The 10,000-nt window shown below is 46.4% G+C and overlaps 28 non-coding genes and 4 pseudogenes across 28 annotated transcripts in view; all 32 read right to left on the reverse strand.

Annotated features, from left to right (window-relative positions):
- LOC147183522 (5S ribosomal RNA) overlaps positions 1–100 on the reverse strand; it is a 119-nt gene extending 19 nt beyond the window's left edge. Inside the window, exon 1 of the ribosomal RNA XR_015093850.1 lies at positions 1–100. This exon is cut by the window's left edge and continues 19 nt beyond it. This is a non-coding gene — a ribosomal RNA (5S ribosomal RNA).
- A 197-nt stretch (positions 101–297) lies between these two features.
- LOC147183523 (5S ribosomal RNA) lies at positions 298–416 on the reverse strand. Its single transcript, XR_015091692.1, has one exon. It is a non-coding gene; the product is annotated as a 5S ribosomal RNA (ribosomal RNA).
- Positions 417–611: 195 nt separating this feature from the next.
- On the reverse strand, positions 612–730 carry LOC147183524 (5S ribosomal RNA). Its single transcript, XR_015090780.1, has one exon. It is a non-coding gene; the product is annotated as a 5S ribosomal RNA (ribosomal RNA).
- Positions 731–927: 197 nt separating this feature from the next.
- Positions 928–1,046, reverse strand: LOC147183525 (5S ribosomal RNA). Its single transcript, XR_015093852.1, has one exon. It is a non-coding gene; the product is annotated as a 5S ribosomal RNA (ribosomal RNA).
- Positions 1,047–1,242: 196 nt separating this feature from the next.
- On the reverse strand, positions 1,243–1,361 carry LOC147183526 (5S ribosomal RNA). The gene has a single exon (XR_015092123.1). It is a non-coding gene; the product is annotated as a 5S ribosomal RNA (ribosomal RNA).
- A 198-nt stretch (positions 1,362–1,559) lies between these two features.
- LOC147183527 (5S ribosomal RNA) lies at positions 1,560–1,678 on the reverse strand. Its single transcript, XR_015093853.1, has one exon. It is a non-coding gene; the product is annotated as a 5S ribosomal RNA (ribosomal RNA).
- Positions 1,679–1,874: 196 nt separating this feature from the next.
- LOC147183528 (5S ribosomal RNA) lies at positions 1,875–1,993 on the reverse strand. Its single transcript, XR_015091618.1, has one exon. It is a non-coding gene; the product is annotated as a 5S ribosomal RNA (ribosomal RNA).
- A 197-nt stretch (positions 1,994–2,190) lies between these two features.
- LOC147183529 (5S ribosomal RNA) lies at positions 2,191–2,309 on the reverse strand. Its single transcript, XR_015093854.1, has one exon. It is a non-coding gene; the product is annotated as a 5S ribosomal RNA (ribosomal RNA).
- A 197-nt stretch (positions 2,310–2,506) lies between these two features.
- On the reverse strand, positions 2,507–2,625 carry LOC147183530 (5S ribosomal RNA). Its single transcript, XR_015093855.1, has one exon. It is a non-coding gene; the product is annotated as a 5S ribosomal RNA (ribosomal RNA).
- Positions 2,626–2,820: 195 nt separating this feature from the next.
- On the reverse strand, positions 2,821–2,939 carry LOC147183531 (5S ribosomal RNA). The gene has a single exon (XR_015091217.1). It is a non-coding gene; the product is annotated as a 5S ribosomal RNA (ribosomal RNA).
- A 197-nt stretch (positions 2,940–3,136) lies between these two features.
- LOC147183532 (5S ribosomal RNA) lies at positions 3,137–3,255 on the reverse strand. Its single transcript, XR_015093856.1, has one exon. It is a non-coding gene; the product is annotated as a 5S ribosomal RNA (ribosomal RNA).
- A 195-nt stretch (positions 3,256–3,450) lies between these two features.
- LOC147183533 (5S ribosomal RNA) lies at positions 3,451–3,569 on the reverse strand. Its single transcript, XR_015093858.1, has one exon. It is a non-coding gene; the product is annotated as a 5S ribosomal RNA (ribosomal RNA).
- A 196-nt stretch (positions 3,570–3,765) lies between these two features.
- LOC147183534 (5S ribosomal RNA) lies at positions 3,766–3,884 on the reverse strand. The gene has a single exon (XR_015091218.1). It is a non-coding gene; the product is annotated as a 5S ribosomal RNA (ribosomal RNA).
- A 196-nt stretch (positions 3,885–4,080) lies between these two features.
- LOC147183535 (5S ribosomal RNA) lies at positions 4,081–4,199 on the reverse strand. The gene has a single exon (XR_015093859.1). It is a non-coding gene; the product is annotated as a 5S ribosomal RNA (ribosomal RNA).
- Positions 4,200–4,395: 196 nt separating this feature from the next.
- On the reverse strand, positions 4,396–4,514 carry LOC147183536 (5S ribosomal RNA). The gene has a single exon (XR_015092922.1). It is a non-coding gene; the product is annotated as a 5S ribosomal RNA (ribosomal RNA).
- Positions 4,515–4,709: 195 nt separating this feature from the next.
- LOC147183537 (5S ribosomal RNA) lies at positions 4,710–4,828 on the reverse strand. The gene has a single exon (XR_015093860.1). It is a non-coding gene; the product is annotated as a 5S ribosomal RNA (ribosomal RNA).
- Positions 4,829–5,024: 196 nt separating this feature from the next.
- Positions 5,025–5,143, reverse strand: LOC147183538 (5S ribosomal RNA). Its single transcript, XR_015091821.1, has one exon. It is a non-coding gene; the product is annotated as a 5S ribosomal RNA (ribosomal RNA).
- A 198-nt stretch (positions 5,144–5,341) lies between these two features.
- LOC147183539 (5S ribosomal RNA) lies at positions 5,342–5,460 on the reverse strand. Its single transcript, XR_015093861.1, has one exon. It is a non-coding gene; the product is annotated as a 5S ribosomal RNA (ribosomal RNA).
- A 196-nt stretch (positions 5,461–5,656) lies between these two features.
- Positions 5,657–5,785, reverse strand: LOC147183540 (5S ribosomal RNA; annotated as a pseudogene).
- Positions 5,786–5,981: 196 nt separating this feature from the next.
- Positions 5,982–6,100, reverse strand: LOC147183541 (5S ribosomal RNA). Its single transcript, XR_015093862.1, has one exon. It is a non-coding gene; the product is annotated as a 5S ribosomal RNA (ribosomal RNA).
- Positions 6,101–6,296: 196 nt separating this feature from the next.
- On the reverse strand, positions 6,297–6,415 carry LOC147183542 (5S ribosomal RNA). The gene has a single exon (XR_015091693.1). It is a non-coding gene; the product is annotated as a 5S ribosomal RNA (ribosomal RNA).
- A 197-nt stretch (positions 6,416–6,612) lies between these two features.
- On the reverse strand, positions 6,613–6,741 carry LOC147183543 (5S ribosomal RNA; annotated as a pseudogene).
- Positions 6,742–6,936: 195 nt separating this feature from the next.
- LOC147183544 (5S ribosomal RNA) lies at positions 6,937–7,055 on the reverse strand. The gene has a single exon (XR_015091670.1). It is a non-coding gene; the product is annotated as a 5S ribosomal RNA (ribosomal RNA).
- A 195-nt stretch (positions 7,056–7,250) lies between these two features.
- Positions 7,251–7,369, reverse strand: LOC147183545 (5S ribosomal RNA). Its single transcript, XR_015092086.1, has one exon. It is a non-coding gene; the product is annotated as a 5S ribosomal RNA (ribosomal RNA).
- Positions 7,370–7,565: 196 nt separating this feature from the next.
- Positions 7,566–7,684, reverse strand: LOC147183546 (5S ribosomal RNA). The gene has a single exon (XR_015092002.1). It is a non-coding gene; the product is annotated as a 5S ribosomal RNA (ribosomal RNA).
- Positions 7,685–7,880: 196 nt separating this feature from the next.
- LOC147183547 (5S ribosomal RNA) lies at positions 7,881–8,009 on the reverse strand (annotated as a pseudogene).
- A 196-nt stretch (positions 8,010–8,205) lies between these two features.
- LOC147183548 (5S ribosomal RNA) lies at positions 8,206–8,324 on the reverse strand. Its single transcript, XR_015093864.1, has one exon. It is a non-coding gene; the product is annotated as a 5S ribosomal RNA (ribosomal RNA).
- Positions 8,325–8,520: 196 nt separating this feature from the next.
- LOC147183549 (5S ribosomal RNA) lies at positions 8,521–8,649 on the reverse strand (annotated as a pseudogene).
- A 196-nt stretch (positions 8,650–8,845) lies between these two features.
- On the reverse strand, positions 8,846–8,964 carry LOC147183550 (5S ribosomal RNA). The gene has a single exon (XR_015091823.1). It is a non-coding gene; the product is annotated as a 5S ribosomal RNA (ribosomal RNA).
- A 198-nt stretch (positions 8,965–9,162) lies between these two features.
- LOC147183551 (5S ribosomal RNA) lies at positions 9,163–9,281 on the reverse strand. The gene has a single exon (XR_015093865.1). It is a non-coding gene; the product is annotated as a 5S ribosomal RNA (ribosomal RNA).
- Positions 9,282–9,476: 195 nt separating this feature from the next.
- LOC147183552 (5S ribosomal RNA) lies at positions 9,477–9,595 on the reverse strand. The gene has a single exon (XR_015093866.1). It is a non-coding gene; the product is annotated as a 5S ribosomal RNA (ribosomal RNA).
- Positions 9,596–9,790: 195 nt separating this feature from the next.
- LOC147183553 (5S ribosomal RNA) lies at positions 9,791–9,909 on the reverse strand. The gene has a single exon (XR_015091219.1). It is a non-coding gene; the product is annotated as a 5S ribosomal RNA (ribosomal RNA).
- Between the last annotated feature and the right edge of the window lie 91 nt (positions 9,910–10,000).

The following is a 10,000-nucleotide window of genomic DNA, read 5'->3' on the forward strand; positions in this document are numbered from 1 at the left end:
TCCCAGGCGGTCTCCCATCCAAGTACTAACCAGGCCCGACCCTGCTTAGCTTCCGAGATCGGACGAGATCGGGCGTTCTCAGGGTAGTATGGCCGTAAGCCGAGAAAAAGCCCACAGTTGACTCTTTTAAAGATTACACTCGTCCCAACTTGGGGTGGAAAAAGCATTTTGACAGCATTTTCAGCTCTCATCCTGTCAGTTTAGCGTGTGGCTGTCTGCTAGCAAGTAGCTAGCAAACTGGAATTATTTTGTGAAAGTTTACTTTTGCGACGGAGGTGCAAAAAAAAAAAAAAAAAAAGCTTACAGCACCTGGTATTCCCAGGCGGTCTCCCATCCAAGTACTAACCAGGCCCGACCCTGCTTAGCTTCCGAGATCGGACGAGATCAGGCGTTCTCAGGGTAGTATGGCCGTAAGCCGAGAAAAAGCCCACAGTTGACTCTTTTAAAGATTACACTCGTCCCAGATTGGGGTGGAAAAAGCATTTTGACAGCATTTTCAGCTCTCATCCTGTCAGTTTAGCGTGTGGCTGTCTGCTAGCAAGTAGCTAGCAAACTGGAATTATTTTGTGAAAGTTTACTTTTGCGACGGAGGTGCAAAAAAAAAAAATAAATGCTTACAGCACCTGGTATTCCCAGGCGGTCTCCCATCCAAGTACTAACCAGGCCTGACCCTGCTTAGCTTCCGAGATCGGACGAGATCGGGCGTTCTCAGGGTAGTATGGCCGTAAGCCGAGAAAAAGCCCACAGTTGACTCTTTTAAAGATTACACTCGTCCCATATTGGGGTGGAAAAAGCATTTTGAATGCATTTTCAGCTCTCATCCTGTCAGCTTAGCGTGTGGCTGTCTAATAGCAAGTAGCTAGCAAACTGGAATTATTTTGTGAAAGTTTACTTTTGCGACGGAGGTGCAAAAAAAAAAAAAAAAAAAGCTTACAGCACCTGGTATTCCCAGGCGGTCTCCCATCCAAGTACTAACCAGGCCCGACCCTGCTTAGCTTCCGAGATCGGACGAGATCGGGCGTTCTCAGGGTAGTATGGCCGTAAGCCGAGAAAAAGCCCACAGTTGACTCTTTTAAAGATTACACTCGTCCCAACTTGGGGTGGAAAAAGCATTTTGACAGCATTTTCAGCTCTCATCCTGTCAGTTTAGCGTGTGGCTGTCTGCTAGCAAGTAGCTAGCAAACTGGAATTATTTTGTGAAAGTTTACTTTTGCGACGGAGGTGCAAAAAAAAAAAAAAAAAAGCTTACAGCACCTGGTATTCCCAGGCGGTCTCCCATCCAAGTACTAACCAGGCCCGACCCTGCTTAGCTTCCAAGATCGGACGAGATCGGGCATTCTCAGGGTAGTATGGCCGTAAGCCGAGAAAAAGCCCACAGTTGACTCTTTTAAAGATTACACTCGTCCCAACTTGGGGTGGAAAAAGCATTTTGACATTATTTTCAGCTCTCATCCTGTCAGTTTAGCGTGTGGCTGTCTGCTAGCAAGTAGCTAGCAAACTGGAATTATTTTGTGAAAGTTTACTTTTGCGACGGAGGTGCAAAAAAAAAACAAAAAAATAGCTTACAGCACCTGGTATTCCCAGGCGGTCTCCCATCCAAGTACTAACCAGGCCCGACCCTGCTTAGCTTCCGAGATCGGACGAGATCGGGCGTTCTCAGGGTAGTATGGCCGTAAGCCGAGAAAAAGCCCACAGTTGACTCTTTTAAAGATTACACTCGTCCCAACTTGGGGTGGAAAAAGCATTTTGACAGCATTTTCAGCTCTCATCCTGTCAGTTTAGCGTGTGGCTGTCTGCTAGCAAGTAGCTAGCAAACTGGAATTATTTTGTGAAAGTTTACTTTTGCGACGGAGGTGCAAAAAAAAAAAAAAAAAAGCTTACAGCACCTGGTATTCCCAGGCGGTCTCCCATCCAAGTACTAACCAGGCCCGACCCTGCTTAGCTTCCGAGATCGGACGAGATCGGGCATTCTCAGGGTAGTATGGCCGTAAGCCGAGAAAAAGCCCACAGTTGACTCTTTTAAAGATTACACTCGTCCCATATTGGGGTGGAAAAAGCATTTTGAATGCATTTTCAGCTCTCATCCTGTCAGCTTAGCGTGTGGCTGTCTAATAGCAAGTAGCTAGCAAACTGGAATTATTTTGTGAAAGTTTACTTTTGCGACGGAGGTGCAAAAAAAAAAAAAAAAAAAGCTTACAGCACCTGGTATTCCCAGGCGGTCTCCCATCCAAGTACTAACCAGGCCCGACCCTGCTTAGCTTCCGAGATCGGACGAGATCGGGCGTTCTCAGGGTAGTATGGCCGTAAGCCGAGAAAAAGCCCACAGTTGACTCTTTTAAAGATTACACTCGTCCCAGATTGGGGTGGAAAAAGCATTTTGACAGCATTTTCAGCTCTCATCCTGTCAGTTTAGCGTGTTGCTGTCTGCTAGCAAGTAGCTAGCAAACTGGAATTATTTTGTGAAAGTTTACTTTTGCGACGGAGGTGCAAAAAAAAAAAAAAAAAAAGCTTACAGCACCTGGTATTCCCAGGCGGTCTCCCATCCAAGTACTAACCAGGCCCGACCCTGCTTAGCTTCCGAGATCGGACGAGATCGGGCGTTCTCAGGGTAGTATGGCCGTAAGCCGAGAAAAAGCCCACAGTTGACTCTTTTAAAGATTACACTCGTCCCAACTTGGGGTGGAAAAAGCATTTTGACAGCATTTTCAGCTCTCATCCTGTCAGTTTAGCGTGTGGCTGTCTGCTAGCAAGTAGCTAGCAAACTGGAATTATTTTGTGAAAGTTTACTTTTGCGACGGAGGTGCAAAAAAAAAAAATAAATGCTTACAGCACCTGGTATTCCCAGGCGGTCTCCCATCCAAGTACTAACCAGGCCCGACCCTGCTTAGCTTCCGAGATCGGACGAGATCGGGCGTTCTCAGGGTAGTATGGCCGTAAGCCGAGAAAAAGCCCACAGTTGACTCTTTTAAAGATTACACTCGTCCCATATTGGGGTGGAAAAAGCATTTTGACAGCATTTTCAGCTCTCATCCTGTCAGTTTAGCGTGTTGCTGTCCGCTAGCAAGTAGCTAGCAAACTGGAATTATTTTGTGAAAGTTTACTTTTGCGACGGAGGTGCAAAAAAATAAAAAAAAAAAGCTTACAGCACCTGGTATTCCCAGGCGGTCTCCCATCCAAGTACTAACCAGGCCCGACCCTGCTTAGCTTCCGAGATCGGACGAGATCGGGCGTTCTCAGGGTAGTATGGCCGTAAGCCGAGAAAAAGCCCACAGTTGACTCTTTTAAAGATTACACTCGTCCCATATTGGGGTGGAAAAAGCATTTTGACAGCATTTTCAGCTCTCATCCTGTCAGTTTAGCGTGTGGCTGTCTAATAGCAAGTAGCTAGCAAACTGGAATTATTTTGTGAAAGTTTACTTTTGCGACGGAGGTGCAAAAAAAAAAAAAAAAAGCTTACAGCACCTGGTATTCCCAGGCGGTCTCCCATCCAAGTACTAACCAGGCCCGACCCTGCTTAGCTTCCGAGATCGGACGAGATCGGGCGTTCTCAGGGTAGTATGGCCGTAAGCCGAGAAAAAGCCCACAGTTGACTCTTTTAAAGATTACACTCGTCCCAGATTGGGGTGGAAAAAGCATTTTGACAGCATTTTCAGCTCTCATCCTGTCAGTTTAGCGTGTTGCTGTCTGCTAGCAAGTAGCTAGCAAACTGGAATTATTTTGTGAAAGTTTACTTTTGCGACGGAGGTGCAAAAAAAAAAAAAAAAATGCTTACAGCACCTGGTATTCCCAGGCGGTCTCCCATCCAAGTACTAACCAGGCCCGACCCTGCTTAGCTTCCGAGATCGGACGAGATCGGGCGTTCTCAGGGTAGTATGGCCGTAAGCCGAGAAAAAGCCCACAGTTGACTCTTTTAAAGATTACACTCGTCCCAACTTGGGGTGGAAAAAGCATTTTGACAGCATTTTCAGCTCTCATCCTGTCAGTTTAGCGTGTGGCTGTCTGCTAGCAAGTAGCTAGCAAACTGGAATTATTTTGTGAAAGTTTACTTTTGCGACGGAGGTGCAAAAAAAAAAAAAAAAAAGCTTACAGCACCTGGTATTCCCAGGCGGTCTCCCATCCAAGTACTAACCAGGCCCGACCCTGCTTAGCTTCCGAGATCGGACGAGATCGGGCGTTCTCAGGGTAGTATGGCCGTAAGCCAAGAAAAAGCCCACAGTTGACTCTTTTAAAGATTACACTCGTCCCAACTTGGGGTGGAAAAAGCATTTTGACAGCATTTTCAGCTCTCATCCTGTCAGTTTAGCGTGTGGCTGTCTGCTAGCAAGTAGCTAGCAAACTGGAATTATTTTGTGAAAGTTTACTTTTGCGACGGAGGTGCAAAAAAAAAAAAAAAAAAGCTTACAGCACCTGGTATTCCCAGGCGGTCTCCCATACAAGTACTAACCAGGCCCGACCCTGCTTAGCTTCCGAGATCGGACGAGATCAGGCGTTCTCAGGGTAGTATGGCCTTAAGCCGAGAAAAAGCCCACAGTTGACTCTTTTAAAGATTACACTCGTCCCATATTGGGGTGGAAAAAGCATTTTGACAGCATTTTCAGCTCTCATCCTGTCAGTTTAGCGTGTGGCTGTCTAATAGCAAGTAGCTAGCAAACTGGAATTATTTTGTGAAAGTTTACTTTTGCGACGGAGGTGCAAAAAAAAAAAAAAAAAGCTTACAGCACCTGGTATTCCCAGGCGGTCTCCCATCCAAGTACTAACCAGGCCCGACCCTGCTTAGCTTCCGAGATCGGACGAGATCGGGCGTTCTCAGGGTAGTATGGCCGTAAGCCGAGAAAAAGCCCACAGTTGACTCTTTTAAAGATTACACTCGTCCCAACTTGGGGTGGAAAAAGCATTTTGACAGCATTTTCAGCTCTCATCCTGTCAGTTTAGCGTGTGGCTGTCTGCTAGCAAGTAGCTAGCAAACTGGAATTATTTTGTGAAAGTTTACTTTTGCGACGGAGGTGCAAAAAAAAAAAAAAAAAAGCTTACAGCACCTGGTATTCCCAGGCGGTCTCCCATCCAAGTACTAACCAGGCCCGACCCTGCTTAGCTTCCAAGATCGGACGAGATCGGGCGTTCTCAGGGTAGTATGGCCGTAAGCCGAGAAAAAGCCCACAGTTGACTCTTTTAAAGATTACACTCGTCCCAACTTGGGGTGGAAAAAGCATTTTGACATTATTTTCAGCTCTCATCCTGTCAGTTTAGCGTGTGGCTGTCTGCTAGCAAGTAGCTAGCAAACTGGAATTATTTTGTGAAAGTTTACTTTTGCGACGGAGGTGCAAAAAAAAAACAAAAAAATAGCTTACAGCACCTGGTATTCCCAGGCGGTCTCCCATCCAAGTACTAACCAGGCCCGACCCTGCTTAGCTTCCGAGATCGGACGAGATCGGGCGTTCTCAGGGTAGTATGGCCGTAAGCCGAGAAAAAGCCCACAGTTGACTCTTTTAAAGATTACACTTGTCCCAGATTGGGGTGGAAAAAGCATTTTGACAGCATTTTCAGCTCTCATCCTGTCAGTTTAGCGTGTGGCTGTCTGCTAGCAAGTAGCTAGCAAACTGGAATTATTTTGTGAAAGTTTACTTTTGCGACGGAGGTGCAAAAAAAAAAAAAAAAAAGCTTACAGCACCTGGTATTCCCAGGCGGTCTCCCATCCAAGTACTAACCAGGCCCGACCCTGCTTCGCTTCCGAGATCGGACGAGATCGGGCGAGATCGGGCGTTCTCAGGGTAGTATGGCCGTAAGCCGAGAAAAAGCCCACAGTTGACTCTTTTAAAGATTACACTCGTCCCAACTTGGGGTGGAAAAAGCATTTTGACAGCATTTTCAGCTCTCATCCTGTCAGTTTAGCGTGTTGCTGTCTGCTAGCAAGTAGCTAGCAAACTGGAATTATTTTGTGAAAGTTTACTTTTGCGACGGAGGTGCAAAAAAAAAAAAAAAAAAGCTTACAGCACCTGGTATTCCCAGGCGGTCTCCCATCCAAGTACTAACCAGGCCCGACCCTGCTTAGCTTCCGAGATCGGACGAGATCGGGCGTTCTCAGGGTAGTATGGCCGTAAGCCGAGAAAAAGCCCACAGTTGACTCTTTTAAAGATTACACTCGTCCCAACTTGGGGTGGAAAAAGCATTTTGACAGCATTTTCAGCTCTCATCCTGTCAGTTTAGCGTGTGGCTGTCTGCTAGCAAGTAGCTAGCAAACTGGAATTATTTTGTGAAAGTTTACTTTTGCGACGGAGGTGCAAAAAAAAAAAAAAAAAAGCTTACAGCACCTGGTATTCCCAGGCGGTCTCCCATCCAAGTACTAACCAGGCCCGACCCTGCTTAGCTTCCGAGATCGGACGAGATCAGGCGTTCTCAGGGTAGTATGGCCGTAAGCCGAGAAAAAGCCCACAGTTGACTCTTTTAAAGATTACACTCGTCCCAACTTGGGGTGGAAAAAGCATTTTGACAGCATTTTCAGCTCTCATCCTGTCAGTTTAGCGTGTGGCTGTCTGCTAGCAAGTAGCTAGCAAACTGGAATTATTTTGTGAAAGTTTACTTTTGCGACGGAGGTGCAAAAAAAAAAAAAAAAAAAGCTTACAGCACCTGGTATTCCCAGGCGGTCTCCCATCCAAGTACTAACCAGGCCCGACCCTGCTTAGCTTCCGAGATCGGACGAGATCGGGCGAGATCGGGCGTTCTCAGGGTAGTATGGCCGTAAGCCGAGAAAAAGCCCACAGTTGACTCTTTTAAAGATTACACTCGTCCCAACTTGGGGTAGAAAAAGCATTTTGACAGCATTTTCAGCTCTCATCCTGTCAGTTTAGCGTGTGGCTGTCTGCTAGCAAGTAGCTAGCAAACTGGAATTATTTTGTGAAAGTTTACTTTTGCGACGGAGGTGCAAAAAAAAAAAAAAAATGCTTACAGCACCTGGTATTCCCAGGCGGTCTCCCATCCAAGTACTAACCAGGCCCGACCCTGCTTAGCTTCCGAGATCGGACGAGATCGGGCGTTCTCAAGGTAGTATGGCCGTAAGCCGGGAAAAAGCCCACAGTTGACTCTTTTAAAGATTACACTCGTCCCAGATTGGGGTGGAAAAAGCATTTTGACAGCATTTTCAGCTCTCATCCTGTCAGTTTAGCGTGTGGCTGTCTAATAGCAAGTAGCTAGCAAACTGGAATTATTTTGTGAAAGTTTACTTTTGCGACGGAGGTGCAAAAAAAAAAAAAAAAAGCTTACAGCACCTGGTATTCCCAGGCGGTCTCCCATCCAAGTACTAACCAGGCCCGACCCTGCTTAGCTTCCAAGATCGGACGAGATCGGGCGTTCTCAGGGTAGTATGGCCGTAAACCGAGAAAAAGCCCACAGTTGACTCTTTTAAAGATTACACTCGTCCCAACTTGGGGTGGAAAAAGCATTTTGACATTATTTTCAGCTCTCATCCTGTCAGTTTAGCGTGTGGCTGTCTGCTAGCAAGTAGCTAGCAAACTGGAATTATTTTGTGAAAGTTTACTTTTGCGACGGAGGTGCAAAAAAAAAAAAAAAAAAGGTTACAGCACCTGGTATTCCCAGGCGGTCTCCCATCCAAGTACTAACCAGGCCCGACCCTGCTTAGCTTCCGAGATCGGACGAGATCGGGCGTTCTCAGGGTAGTATGGCCGTAAGCCGAGAAAAAGCCCACAGTTGACTCTTTTAAAGATTACACTCGTCCCAGATTGGGGTGGAAAAAGCATTTTGACAGCATTTTCAGCTCTCATCCTGTCAGTTTAGCGTGTTGCTGTCTGCTAGCAAGTAGCTAGCAAACTGGAATTATTTTGTGAAAGTTTACTTTTGCGACGGAGGTGCAAAAAAAAAAAAAAAAAAGCTTACAGCACCTGGTATTCCCAGGCGGTCTCCCATCCAAGTACTAACCAGGCCCGACCCTGCTTAGCTTCCGAGATCGGACGAGATCGGGCGAGATCGGGCGTTCTCAGGGTAGTATGGCCGTAAGCCGAGAAAAAGCCCACAGTTGACTCTTTTAAAGATTACACTCGTCCCAACTTGGGGTAGAAAAAGCATTTTGACAGCATTTTCAGCTCTCATCCTGTCAGTTTAGCGTGTGGCTGTCTGCTAGCAAGTAGCTAGCAAACTGGAATTATTTTGTGAAAGTTTACTTTTGCCACGGAGGTGCAAAAAAAAAAAAAAAAAAGCTTACAGCACCTGGTATTCCCAGGCGGTCTCCCATCCAAGTACTAACCAGGCCCGACCCTGCTTAGCTTCCGAGATCGGACGAGATCGGGCGTTCTCAGGGTAGTATGGCCGTAAGCCGAGAAAAAGCCCACAGTTGACTCTTTTAAAGATTACACTCGTCCCAGATTGGGGTGGAAAAAGCATTTTGACAGCATTTTCAGCTCTCATCCTGTCAGTTTAGCGTGTTGCTGTCCGCTAGCAAGTAGCTAGCAAACTGGAATTATTTTGTGAAAGTTTACTTTTGCGACGGAGGTGCAAAAAAAAAAAAAAAAAAGCTTACAGCACCTGGTATTCCCAGGCGGTCTCCCATCCAAGTACTAACCAGGCCCGACCCTGCTTAGCTTCCGAGATCGGACGAGATCGGGCGAGATCGGGCGTTCTCAGGGTAGTATGGCCGTAAGCCGAGAAAAAGCCCACAGTTGACTCTTTTAAAGATTACACTCGTCCCAACTTGGGGTAGAAAAAGCATTTTGACAGCATTTTCAGCTCTCATCCTGTCAGTTTAGCGTGTGGCTGTCTGCTAGCAAGTAGCTAGCAAACTGGAATTATTTTGTGAAAGTTTACTTTTGCCACGGAGGTGCAAAAAAAAAAAAAAAAAAGCTTACAGCACCTGGTATTCCCAGGCGGTCTCCCATCCAAGTACTAACCAGGCCCGACCCTGCTTAGCTTCCAAGATCGGACGAGATCGGGCGTTCTCAGGGTAGTATGGCCGTAAGCCGAGAAAAAGCCCACAGTTGACTCTTTTAAAGATTACACTCGTCCCAACTTGGGGTGGAAAAAGCATTTTGACATTATTTTCAGCTCTCATCCTGTCAGTTTAGCGTGTGGCTGTCTGCTAGCAAGTAGCTAGCAAACTGGAATTATTTTGTGAAAGTTTACTTTTGCGACGGAGGTGCAAAAAAAAAACAAAAAAATAGCTTACAGCACCTGGTATTCCCAGGCGGTCTCCCATCCAAGTACTAACCAGGCCCGACCCTGCTTAGCTTCCGAGATCGGACGAGATCGGGCGTTCTCAGGGTAGTATGGCCGTAAGCCGAGAAAAAGCCCACAGTTGACTCTTTTAAAGATTACACTCGTCCCAACTTGGGGTGGAAAAAGCATTTTGACAGCATTTTCAGCTCTCATCCTGTCAGTTTAGCGTGTGGCTGTCTGCTAGCAAGTAGCTAGCAAACTGGAATTATTTTGTGAAAGTTTACTTTTGCGACGGAGGTGCAAAAAAAAAAAAAAAAAGCTTACAGCACCTGGTATTCCCAGGCGGTCTCCCATCCAAGTACTAACCAGGCCCGACCCTGCTTAGCTTCCGAGATCGGACGAGATCGGGCGTTCTCAGGGTAGTATGGCCGTAAGCCGAGAAAAAGCCCACAGTTGACTCTTTTAAAGATTACACTCGTCCCAACTTTGGGTGGAAAAAGCATTTTGACAGCATTTTCAGCTCTCATCCTGTCAGTTTAGCGTGTGGCTGTCTGCTAGCAAGTAGCTAGCAAACTGGAATTATTTTGTGAAAGTTTACTTTTGCGACGGAGGTGCAAAAAAAAAAAAAAAATGCTTACAGCACCTGGTATTCCCAGGCGGTCTCCCATCCAAGTACTAACCAGGCCCGACCCTGCTTAGCTTCCGAGATCGGACGAGATCGGGCGTTCTCAGGGTAGTATGGCCGTAAGCCGGGAAAAAGCCCACAGTTGACTCTTTTAAAGATTACACTCGTCCCAGATTGGGGTGGAAAAAGCATTTTGACAGCATTTTCAGCTCTCAT

The sequence above is a fragment of the Leptonotus elevatus genome, chromosome 1 (assembly GCF_054856555.1).
Source record: "Leptonotus elevatus isolate MCC_2025b chromosome 1, RoL_Lele_1.0, whole genome shotgun sequence".
In the NCBI taxonomy this organism is placed as follows: domain Eukaryota; kingdom Metazoa; phylum Chordata; class Actinopteri; order Syngnathiformes; family Syngnathidae; genus Leptonotus; species Leptonotus elevatus.